Below are 13,170 nucleotides of genomic sequence, written 5' to 3'. Positions count from 1 at the left end.
CGGTCGTTATTTAATGTTTATGATAATTTATATCAACAAAGTATATCATATCAATAAATTTAAAAACATAATATTTTTTCAATCTTCTTTACTGCTTTTAAAATCCTATATTTGACCGTTGTTGAGTCCATTACGGTTTCCCTACCCGTTTCTGACTTGAAGGTGACTCGTATCCGTATTCATTGGGCACATTTTGTAAATTCGTCTTAAACTGTGTCGATCTATCTTTGTCTTTGGAAACTCATCAGCCTTTTTTCGTTTAATTCTCGTATTATTGCCTCAACAATAATGACTCTATAAACCTCACCGTACACTCTCGATTCTTTTACTCATAAAATATGTTCTATTGTTCTCCGTATACCTGTGGGCTTTCAGTATGCATTCGTCACAAAATATTTTAAACACAAAATATAAATTATTAATTTGTTTACACATCGTTTTCGATTATAATAACAATAAAAATAAACATACATTTACCGTTATTGAATAATATCGTAGTACACAAGTACCCGCCATAAATTCATACGGAAAATATTATGTAAATATTAAACTAGTTTTAGTCGATTTTCGAGTATATAAATAGTATTTGATGTAATATAAAGAATTACTTCAACGTGTATGGTTGAACGGTTGGTATAGCCCAAAAGAATTTCGTTAAAAAACTTTTTTAATATTTTTTATTATATTTTTTGAAAGAATTCTTTTGAGGATATAATATTATTTTAATCATTTTAAATTCTCTGTAGATTGAGCAATGCAGTAACAAGCAGTTGAATTGGGAAAAAATTTGAATGTCTACGTATGAAAATGATTTTGGGTCAATTGGTAAACGAGTGTTCAAACGTATAATAAACCATGTATAAAAATACTAGCAGATTCAAATAACTTACAGATATTTTGAAAACAAAATGAACAAAAAACATTCAATTGTACAAAATATTTTAAATTTTATAATTTTTAAAAAGACAACTTTATCAAATTCAAGGTTAGTGTATAGAAATAAAATCTCCTCTTGACATTTGAGCTTCAGTAAAACGTAATTTCTTCATACATCACGAAAATGGTCTAAATGATTAAAATGTACTAATTGATATAGGTATGTAATTTGTTGCAACTTTTAAGAATATAAATTAATATCACTACGCATGTTGTAGTCGTGTAGACAATTTAATACATTAATACCTACAACATATTTCTAAAACATTTAAAAAGTGTAAAATAATAGAGTATAAATTGTTAGAAATTAGTTATTTTTTTTTCTCATTAAATAAGGACCATTAATTATTGAAATGAGAAATTATTAAACCATTATTTTCAAATAATTTGTTGACACATTAATGGCAATAATATATCATGCATTAATTTTAATAACTAATTGCATCTTTTAAAAATAGCAATAGTAAAATTTATATTTAAAATAATATATTTTGTAAAAAGTCCTTGGTTACGCGCATTTATGAATGTTGAAAATTAAAATTCTGATGTCGTAAAAATTCCTGACCCTTAACCATTGGAGCGCGTCCACGGACGTAGTAAAACCTTCTACACACAAAAATTGAAAAAAAAAACTTTAATTAATGAAGATAAATAAATTAGATTTTTTTTTATTCATTTAAATTTTAAACACACTATTATTTTTTGTGTACGTTAAGTGTATGATTTTTATTCGCATAATATTATATAACTTAATTAAATGTAGGCGTACAAATAATATATAATATATTATATTTTATTCGGTTCGTAAAGGTGTTGAGCTGAATACCTACCTATAATTATTAGATCACACCACGAAAGATAAGTAAATGCAATTTCTTAATAAATTGAAAGAATACAAATTGCCATATAAAATTAGGTCAGTTTAGTAATTTATCATTCCATAATCTATAGAAGAAAAAAATTACGATTTCCCAAGTGCATATCGTTGTTTTTCGTCAGACGCATAATTTAGTTTTTACCTTGACTTAATATTATTTACACACAATCAATTTATTAAATTAAAAATAAAAATAAAAACGTAGATGTGAGTTTTATTATATTAATAAATGAATCTAAATTTAAAGCAAAATAAACAAAAATACGATTCTATACTAAAATCTAATGCATTGTACAAACATTAAACTATATTTTTATATCGGTTACTCATTGGCCATTAGTTATTATAATCTCTATTCTCCGTTTATATCTCTTTCACCATTGTTTATTCTTTATCGTCTATCGTTAGCTAATTTGGATTCCTGTGCCTCTCAACTCTAAAATTTTCATTTGTCATACATATTTTTATTTCAAATTAATACTATACCATGTTAACTTAGTCTATAGCTTCGTATAGTTTTTGGGCATTAGCAGGGAAGTTTGTAATTTGTAAGTATTACATTCATAATTTATATCTGTTACTTTATTATATAGAAATATTTAAACAAATATTAGTCTTCAGCATTACATGCAGTATAATAATAATATTTTATTCTAATGAAGCATTATTTAAAATGCAAATAACATAGCATACTTATCATTCATATTTTATGAATTACTATAATAGTGTGTAATGTGTATTTTACCCAGGATTTCTTAAACCGACCGTTTCTAATAAAATATTAGCTAACCCACAATCTTAATTAAGAACTGTAGAGGACACTTTATAAACTTTAAAACTAAACTAATAGGAAACCATTGACACCGAAAACTCAATCATTGGATCTTGGTTTGAAAATAATTAAAATGTGTGTACATAACAAGTAAACTGCAGAATACAATTATTTATTACTCATGGAACTAATCGTTGAATTTTGAACGCCAAAGTGTAAAAAGATATATAAACAAGAACAGTACAATCCGAGAAGCGTATAAAAGTTGGATACGCTGCCCTTGACAGTCGGTACAAATTATTATAGAATAAACGATTAAACGATTTCATATACGCTCTATAAATCACCAAGTTAAAATACATTAAGTTTTTTTCTTTATAAACCCAACATTTTCAGGAAATCCACGGCTGTATTACTTATTACAACTTGATGTGACACTTTCTTAATGGACAAAATAACTATAAAAAGATACCTGTACCTATTATACTTGGTGGTTGTTACCCTACATTTTTAGATTGTAATCCTATCATGAAAATTCGGGATTTACCGTCTAATTAAAAACCTGCAGTTGTTTTATTTTCCAAGTGTCAATACCATGTTAGCCTGGTAAAGTACACGCATGTGTTTGCGAGCTAGGTGGAATTTGTTTGTGGGTATGGTCAGAAATACAAATTTTATTTGGGAAAGACAACATATAAGTTTATTACTACGCGTGTTTGAAAAATGGTTTGTTGGCAGCCCTAAATCATGTCTATATTATTTACCCTCAAGTTTAATGCTTCGTTCAGCAGATCTGTTTATATTACGTATAATGTTGTGATCATTACGAAATTATTGTAAATTGATATATTTTAGGGTTACACTACAGTTGGTCTGTGATGTTATCTCGGTAGTCTCATAGCAGAATCTAGTTGACCCAAAAACCACGATTTGTCACAAGAAGTGATAACTGATCATTCCTAAAATTAAAAATTAAACAGTAGATACCTTCAGCTTATTCGTGATAATGTTTTCATATGCATACTATACCACGTATAACGTGCGGTTGTGAAATATCCATGAAGACGTTTAATAATAATATGATGCTAAAAAATAAAGCCATAAAAACCCCCAAACGTTTAAGTCATAAAAATAGCATTTGAATGTAAAGTAGTATTCGAGCGTTTTTACTTACGGTCGATGATAACTTCTGTCAATAAATAAATTATCTCGCGCATGCCACAGTAGCACTTTAGGTACGATGATTGATCGGTCGAAAGTGTAAGGTCACATCGTACACTTAGGCCGTCGTCGGCTTAAACCGGTTTCCGTCAGTAGTTCTCGACACTAATATTATGACAAAGAGTGACCAGAGACTCGTCAATGACGAGTCATTATATGATATACGCAATACGTTAAATGGGGTTGGTGTATGAGATTTTACAAGCCAAGACCGAAATGATTTAAACATTTTATAATATACCAATTATAGACAGTTATAATAATATTGATTGGGGAAAATAACTTTTTTTTCTTTTATCGAATTTGAAACACGTATTCATAGTTTGATCGAGTCAATCTCTGCCTACGCTCATAATTCAATTTTTTTTTTTTAAATCTACCCATATTAAAATGTAGTAAGAATAATATAAAATGTAAAGCAGAACTAGAATAATACGCATACGTGCATTAAGGATATTCGATATATGTATACTTAACCGGACACTGTTTTCCATGGCCCGTAGGGAAATTAAATTGAATTAACCGATATGAGAAATGCTCAGCATTTGAGACTATTCAAATAATCTCCGCCTATTATAACAGTACTGTCTATACCGACGAAACCCTGAGAAATATGAAGTCTCCCCTTTTCCGTATAAGTACCTATGTTTTCAAAATAATTAATTGTTAATGTAAGTGTTCTTCCTTAATGAAAATAAAATACGTTCAAATTCCGACATCGAGTAACTATTAGTTAGTAACCTAACTATTCGTCATTCGTTATACTTGTATTGAGTCAAAATGATGAGTGTCAATTATAGTTCAATATTATTGTATGAACGTAGACAATTATTATATACCCATCATTCAAAAAAACTATTTAGATCAGTTATCGGATATCCTACAAGGTCCTGTCAATATTCAGCCACGACTGTGTGATCATAGTTTATTTTATTATTCATAATATTAAGAACATTTCACAGGTAATTATTATTTATTACATTTAGATCCAGAGAAATTAACAGAATATTATGAAATATGTGTACCAGAATTGCCTATCCTAGACGCCGTGTTACCAGAATTGGATAATATAAAAATATATAAAAATAATATATAATATTATTAAATGCATAATATTATTATTGAAATGCTTTTAAAAATCTATCAAATTTTATTAATAATAACATCTTGTTAAAATCTCTATATTATATTATTAAATTTTGTTTTTAAATCAATTTACCAGTTCATCGTAAATCCATAACTCCATCTTAATTTTTATCACGTGAAAAATGACAAATGTCATTAGGTACGTATTATTATTAAGACATGTTTGACAATTATTAAATCATATTTCAAATTGTAGTTCTAAGTAACCTGGCTACAAAGGCGTAACTTGGAGTGTTTTTTTTTTTTTTTTTGGTGAAGGGAGGGGAGATGTATTAAATATTTTATACCTATTATGTCCAAAAATCAAACAGTGATGTAGGTTATGCCTTCCTACTCGTCAATAGTTTAATTATTATAAATGTATAGGGACAATGATATGTTAACACTACCTACCTATTACCATATTATAATATGTATAACTTTAAATGGACCTACTAACACAGTATAAACATAGTAATGACTAATATAATTAGTAATTCAATAAAACGCACTAAAAAAATGATATTCCAGTATAATGCTTTAAAAATATTATAATGTGTTGCATAATACAGTAAATTCAAATGTATGACAAGGGGAAAAATCGGTATCTTTGCCCCAAATATGAAATGTCAAGGCAGCAACTATCTTAACTTATCCTCAGATTATGATTATGTTTTCGTAGATATTTCTCAGTAAATTTAAATTTTTAAAGTAAAAAAAAAAAATGTAAATATGCATTTAATTCAGTACTAATTATTTAGTATAGAACCAATCGCCATAAGTACCGCTATTCAAGTAAATATTTTGGATACATTTTAAGATATTACGTTTAAATGTCAAACACAATTGTTTGTTTTGTATTTGATGTTTAAAACATAATTTAATATACTTACTATATAAATATTTTTTTTTTAAAAATAAATCAAAATGTATTTTGTTCAAAAGATAACATAGTGCATTTGTTCAAAATACCACTTAAGTACGTCATTGGTTTTGACAATAGTCTGAAATTGTATCTTTAACTCTAAAACAATTTAATCAAACTTAAGAATAAATACGACTTGAAACATTTCAAATAGATACAAGAACATGTCATTGATTGTCCAAGAAAGCTTAGTTTGATTTACTTACATAGGAATATATTATTTTCGATTATAAATGTAGGCAGACTACTTGTTTAGAAATGTAATAAAAATAGTATTATATTATTATAGGTACTTACTTAAACATATACAACTTTTATGAAAAACAATTGGTTAAGAAAACACTTTAATAATTCTCTTGAAAATTAAATAATCATCAATTAAATGTGTATCGTATTAAAATACACGTTTCAAGTGTTTTGGTTGTACGAGCAGGAGAACTCGGAAAGTTTAATTTGACACCTAAAAAGCCGAGTCGAGGAACGAAGGACTTCTCAAGTGATCAAAATTAATATTTAATCATTAATTTTTGTTGTACCGAGTAACCCAAATTTTCATAATTCTTGGGAACACGATTCAGTATTAAACCAATAACTGTTTAATAATAGCTACTTTCTTCTTTTTATTATAATTTTTAACGCGGTCATTTATCCAATATTAGTTCGAATTTCTAATGTGAATACATGACTATAATAATAATATTATACTACCTCGAAGTGTACTAAGCTTGGCGACTAGACGAGTGTGACAGTCACTTTTTATGTTCTGTTATTATTTGGTAAAAACTAAACTAATTCACACATAAAACAGATATAAGTATACAAACGTCGTCAAACATAAACTAATTAGGTATGGTGGTAATAATAACAGACATTATGAATGTAAAACTATTTTAAGTAATAAACAAAATCAACAAAAATCCATTAAACGTTAACGATTTAGTGTTGCACAGGTTTAATACACAAAATTATTTAAGTATAGATATGACGTATTATCAATCTATTCGAGTATTGTTTCAAATGAAATGTAGCATTTTGCGAAATCCATAATAAGGAAAATAGCACGTAATTCATACTAATATTAAACAAATTTAAACAGTATCGTTCAAAAATATTTTGAAAAATCGTGAAAAGATAATTTTACGTTTGTTCGATCGAGTACCTCTATAATAAGTGTCGAAAATACAGAAATATTTTGTGGTTGGTATTTAACGGAATAGAGGAGGAAACTATAGAATTTTTTTACGTATTTTTTGGGTGTGAAATATTATCGAAATTGGATTTTTAATTCATTATTTATATAGAAAGTACTTATATACAAAACCATGATAAATAAATAGTAATAAGAAATCGGAAGAAAGTATAAGCTATCTCGCATTAAAATTTTAGATAAGATACATATAAATCAACATATTTGTTAAGCATTAAAATAATATGATATCGTCCACATTTTCGTACCGATGGCGCTCAACGATGATAACTGATAAGCACGTACCGATATGTAGAAGTAAATCATACCATAAACAGGTCATTAACGGATTGATCATAAAATTAACACGTGCTTGGGTTTTAATTCACTACTTTCCAAGGGTGAATTGAATTAATGATTGTATTATAATTTATTGAAATTTGAAGTAATAATCATAGTAACTCCTGTACAGTGAACTTTACCTTCGCACAATTTAATTTGTAACTAAGTAATATATAATTCTAATATAATTTATAATGAGTTTATAACTCTACTTAATCGTTTACTAACCAACATTGTACCTTACGAAATTATGTGAGGAGCATAATGGTAAAATAATCACTGTATTGATTATTTGTATCGTTGACAACACGTTGTAATTACCTACGAATCGCGTAAATTCAAGACAGTATTAAAATTATTAATGAGTATAGAAAAAAATCACATGGAATTTTCCAAAAAATGTTTATTTTAATAAAATAACGATGGTTTAGTAATACTAATACCGCTTTTAGAGCAATTATATTTTTTAATATAATAATAGTGCTATTTGAAAAAAAATATAAGTGTGGACTGGTGTGGCGCGTGTCTCAGTAACCAACGTGTTCTGAGGTTAAGAATCAGCCGGTTGTCGCTAGTTCGTAGATGGATGACCACCCGGAACTTGGTGACAAATCCTTTCCACACATACCCGTATTCTAACCAACCATATCCACCCTACGGTTAAAAAAAACCTACTAAATAACCTTCCGGCTAATTATTACCTTGCATGTTGAAGATTTTTTTTTAACAGGCAAACTGTTACAATAGTTGAACAATAAGCTTAATCGATAATAATATTAGTACACACAGGAAACACAGAGTGAAGAGACCTGCCACGTATTTCATCAGTCGATAGTTATAGCTAACTTATGTGCATTTGCATTTTTTTTTACATAATTTTACATAACAGCTAATGAATTATATACTCATGTGAGCCAGTCACGACACCGCAGTTTTTTTAATCTCTTTTGGAGATTACCAGGTATGGATATGGATGTTAGTATAGAGAAATAAGTGGATTGGGACTAGGACTTGATTCGAGTTTGGCTGATCAGAGATGAATTTGTGGAAAAGTAGGAGGGCGGTCACTGGTCCTTGAGGAATTGCAGCATTAATTCTTGTCAGAGGGATGTGTTGTTGAAGCCTTAACTTGATAAAAAAATATATATGTGTATACATATATATTATAAAATAACAATATGTTGGGCGCCGCGCTCTTACGATTTATTATTTAATAATGTTAGTAATTCGATGCATATTGATATACTCGACTTCTCGATTTACATCCACACCGTGGTTCTTAGTCTAGTTGAAGTGCATAAAAAAAACCTACCTAACTTAATACGTTTTTCTGTTTATTATTCCGACAAATTTTATGTAAAATCGTAAGCAAGACGTGTTTTGTAAGAGCGGATCGGAAATCTCAGTAACTCGACATTAAATTAACGTCATATTATTGTTAAAAACTGTTTAACGCGATGTGTCCACTTGTCGAAACCTAATCACAGTGGTAACGTATCTAGGATTATTTCAAGGGGGGGGGGACATACAATTTTCAATAGACATTCAGTATACACATGTTATATTCATATTATAATATACGTCATGTTGGTCTCCAGGGGGGGGGATCACCCCTCGTAGATACGCCACTGAATCACAGAGTTGAAGTTGTCGTTGTTTGAAAAACGTAATTTATAGGTATAAGTATCTATCTATCTCGAAATCGTTTGTGTGCCACTTGTACGTTGTCTCTGGAGATTCGTGTCAATCATCATTCGTCAGTGTAACGTGATAGCGTATGCAAAGTCTGCGGAATAATAATCTCTCGGCAATATTAGCCAAGATCGTTTTAGAATATTATACATGGATTATAGTGGATAAGTACACTAGACCAACCGATTTCCACGTGGGTATTATGCAGAGCTAGTGTTTCAAGTTTATTTGCTCGACTGGTCCTAACCGATAGCGTAAATATACAGAATTCCGAAAATATGTGTACTCACCACGTGAAAATAACCTTCTTTTTTTTTTGTATCAACGTATGAATGCAATTTCATAATATTTTCGATATTCCAGCACAGTTTTCCGAAACTTTATTTTAAATAGATAACGTCGTCTCATAAATCATTCTAGATTTGTTTGGACATATATTATAATGTACGCATTTCTTTTTCAGATTTCGTATATAATATAATATATGTTGTACACTGACAATAACCTTCTTAGGACTAAGACTTTAAATTTTTTGAAAGAAATTTTTAAAATATTCTCAAAGAACTATCTAACGAAAATAATGAAATTGTTGACGAAATCATTTTGAACAAAATTTATTTACCGGTTATTTAATCGTAATTAAAAAAAACTAATTCTATAGACAACGAACTTATTTTTATTTGAGTGCCAAATAATCATGGAATCCAAAAAAATATTTAAGGAATAACAATTATTTTTGAGCTAAGGTAAAGGTACTTAATTTATTATATCGTAACAGTGACGGAACACTCATTGTTCAAATAGTTGAATTCCTTAATATTTTGTTTATTTTTTGAAAATTAATTTCCTGTACCAACATTTAATATTAAAATAACATTCTCACTCGTTTCATAAAATATAGCTATCGACTTTTGAAATTTAAGTGTTGACCACTATAATTTCAATTTTATAACGGGAACCAAAATACTTAAATAAATATTTAATAGCATGACTGTCAAATATTGAAGTACTTACTTACTTAATAGTTTTTAATTAAAAATTATTTAACGTTTAGATACATTTTTGTGCATTATTCCTCTAATATAAACTTTAAATATTATAGTCAATAAAAATAAATTCTTTCCATATATTTTAATGCGTCGGAGCTCGTAGAAAAGTATTCAGCTTCATATTTTGAAATTTAAAACATAGGTAGCTATTTGAATATCAACGTTGATAGAAGTTTTGACAAGAAATATTATATTGACGGCAAAAAATTGAGCAATATTTTTTTCTATAAATGTTTCGTGTTAGTTATGTAACTTCAAAACTCTAATTCTGTCTAGATTTTTTATTTAATCGTTTCTACTTATATGTTATACATTTTAAAATAACAATAATAAAAAATACTGTATTTATAATATGTGTTAAAACACGATTAGTTGGGTTAGTACAATAGTATAATATTATGTTACCTATATTATTAAATTTAATTCAGTACATAATATGTAGGTATTTTTGCTGTTGTATTAGTTCATTGAATTTTTTTTTTTATAATATTACCAGTGGATTAACATAATATTTTAAACAATTCTCATGCCTACACTATGGTATTATGCACTTATACTCGTAAACGGCAAATATGACTATAAAGTAAAAAATAATAATAACACCTACGCGATTTTTTAATATTTCGTTTTGCAAAAAAATGTACTTATTATATGCATTGTTTTCAAATGCAATTATTTTTTTATACCTACATATATTATAATAAAAGAAATGTCGTAAAATGAATTACAGTTAAACATATTTTTCAGATACACTCAAAATAATTAAATATTTATTTGATTTCAAAAAGGCTGAGTAAATAAAAACATATTGGACTTTTTCATTGAGTACATTTTTAATCATCTGGTTGAATAAATACCGATTCAGGGAAATCCTACCGGGAAAATTAATTTCAAAAAAAATGTCAATCAATATAATATCATTTGGTATCACAATACTATTTTATTTTCAGTCACTTAAATGGAATTATTCAAAAATGGATATTATGCCATTAAAACGCGTAGCTTTTAACGAAATCGCTCTGGTCGAAAAGGTCATCTCTTAAATTAATTTCTATTCAAATTATTTAAACTATACAGCCCTCTACTGTTTTTAAAAAAGGAATTCCGGACAACTAATGCCCGAACATTGACCAGTTAGTCTACACCCTTAGTTTCAAGTTTTGATTTCAAACATTTACAACCACCGGCATTAAAACCACGGGTTGAGTAGTAAAATATAGAGGAAAGTACCTAGGTATCTAAAGAGGTGTAGCAGCCAGCGGGAGATTGTTTTACGCACAACGTGACATAGATTAGTATAGACAGATACAAAAGAAAATTCTATATTCCATAAGCTTACAAAAATGACAACGTTCGTCGGAAACAATAAGATAATAATATAATAATATTTAATGAAAATAAATTTAAGCCACTATAGAATTTATGCACTATGTTACCCGTGTATATTAATTTCCCATGCTAACCACGCTTACCGTGATAACAATATACATTTATTTTTATGAAATAATATATTTACTCTTGGAACATCGAACACTAAACTATAGCCGTATTGTTATAATTTATAACAACATTAACTTTTACACGTATGACCTATATCGATAATAGCGAATGCAATGCCTAAAGGCTATTATATAATTACATACAGGCTGGTTCAACAAGTATGCGTTCATCCATAATATGATATTTTCATTAATAATTAATTTATTCAAATTTTGGTTTTTTGAATTTTTTTTAACTACACTTACGGACTGCATTTTTAATACTTTGATGTTATTATGCAATCTAATGAGTGCCACGTGGCAATACACACTTTCTTATTCAACCGACAACTTTCCTATTTACATCAAACAATTTCAAAGTAATGTTTTTTTAATGAAAATGTTGATGTTCTTAAATCAAAATTCAAACAAGTAGTTTCTGAGTTATTACGCTTTAACTACCTACCAATAAGGATAATAATCCATATTATTACGGTGATTTGAATATTATATTCATTAATATTAATTTATTAAGATTTTCTAAGAACTGTCAGAGAATATTAAGTACTAAACTAAGTATAAATCTACTCTATTTTAATCAAATTTATTAAAAATTGTATTTTATGTAGAACAATTATTATTCAGGAATATTAGGTATTCTTGGCTGGTACATATAATTCGATAACTGAGAAATTAATGTTTGAATTTCGATGTAGAATCAATAATATATTCTTGAAAAAATCATGTGCCTGAGCATTTACAATAAAAAAAGAATGATTCCTATGGGAAAAAATGAATTTTGTATCACCACAGATTCTGAACACTCATTAAAGCCATTGCAATTTAAAGCAATTGGAATGGTATATTTTTTAAATATACCTACTTAAAAGTTCTTAAAATATGAATTTGAATAATTGCGTTAGTTGTGAAAAAGGAGCATAGGTTAGGTGAGGTTAGGTTAGGTTAGTTCAATCTGAATAGATCATCGACATCATAATCTATGAATTTGATATCAACTATCGAGTGCTACAACGATAAACACAGTGTGATTCCATTACAGTTAATGCAACAGAATATAATTCAATTTTATCTGTAGGTATTATGTAATACTGTACAAAGGTGAATTAAATCTATATAATTAACAAGTTGGATAATTTAAACAAAATTGAATGTTGATTCTATTCAATATTATGCTTGTTTGTTTGTTCTTGTATGTTCATCTTAATTAACAAACCACACAATGTTAGATTTATAAAAGTTTAATTCACAAAGTTATGCATACAATAAATTCACTCTCGATCGATGAAATAATTTTATTGGACTAATTAATTAGAACATAGTTTTCTTTTATGCAAATAACATAAAGTCGTTTAAGTATTACGAAATGTTCAATATCATAATGAAACAACTAAAATAAATAATATAATAATATAATGTTACGCATATTATATTTATATAGGTACCTCCTCTGGTACTCATATAAACTATATTTACTTATATATGTATCTATAGTATATTGTAAAAGTGACTGGGCTTAGTATTTCGCAGTTATCTTAATTTTCTTTAC

The 13,170-nt window shown here is 27.8% G+C and overlaps 1 protein-coding gene across 1 annotated transcript in view; it reads left to right on the top strand.

Moving 5' to 3' along the window:
• Positions 1–13,170, top strand: part of LOC132944613 (glycine receptor subunit alpha-2-like) — a 226,522-nt gene that overhangs the window by 16,983 nt on the left and 196,369 nt on the right. The window lies entirely within an intron of this gene.

This window comes from Metopolophium dirhodum, chromosome 5 (assembly GCF_019925205.1).
Source record: "Metopolophium dirhodum isolate CAU chromosome 5, ASM1992520v1, whole genome shotgun sequence".
NCBI lineage: Eukaryota > Metazoa > Arthropoda > Insecta > Hemiptera > Aphididae > Metopolophium > Metopolophium dirhodum.
The sequence above is the reverse complement of the archived record's forward strand: the minus strand, read 5'-3'. Positions and strand labels throughout refer to the sequence as shown.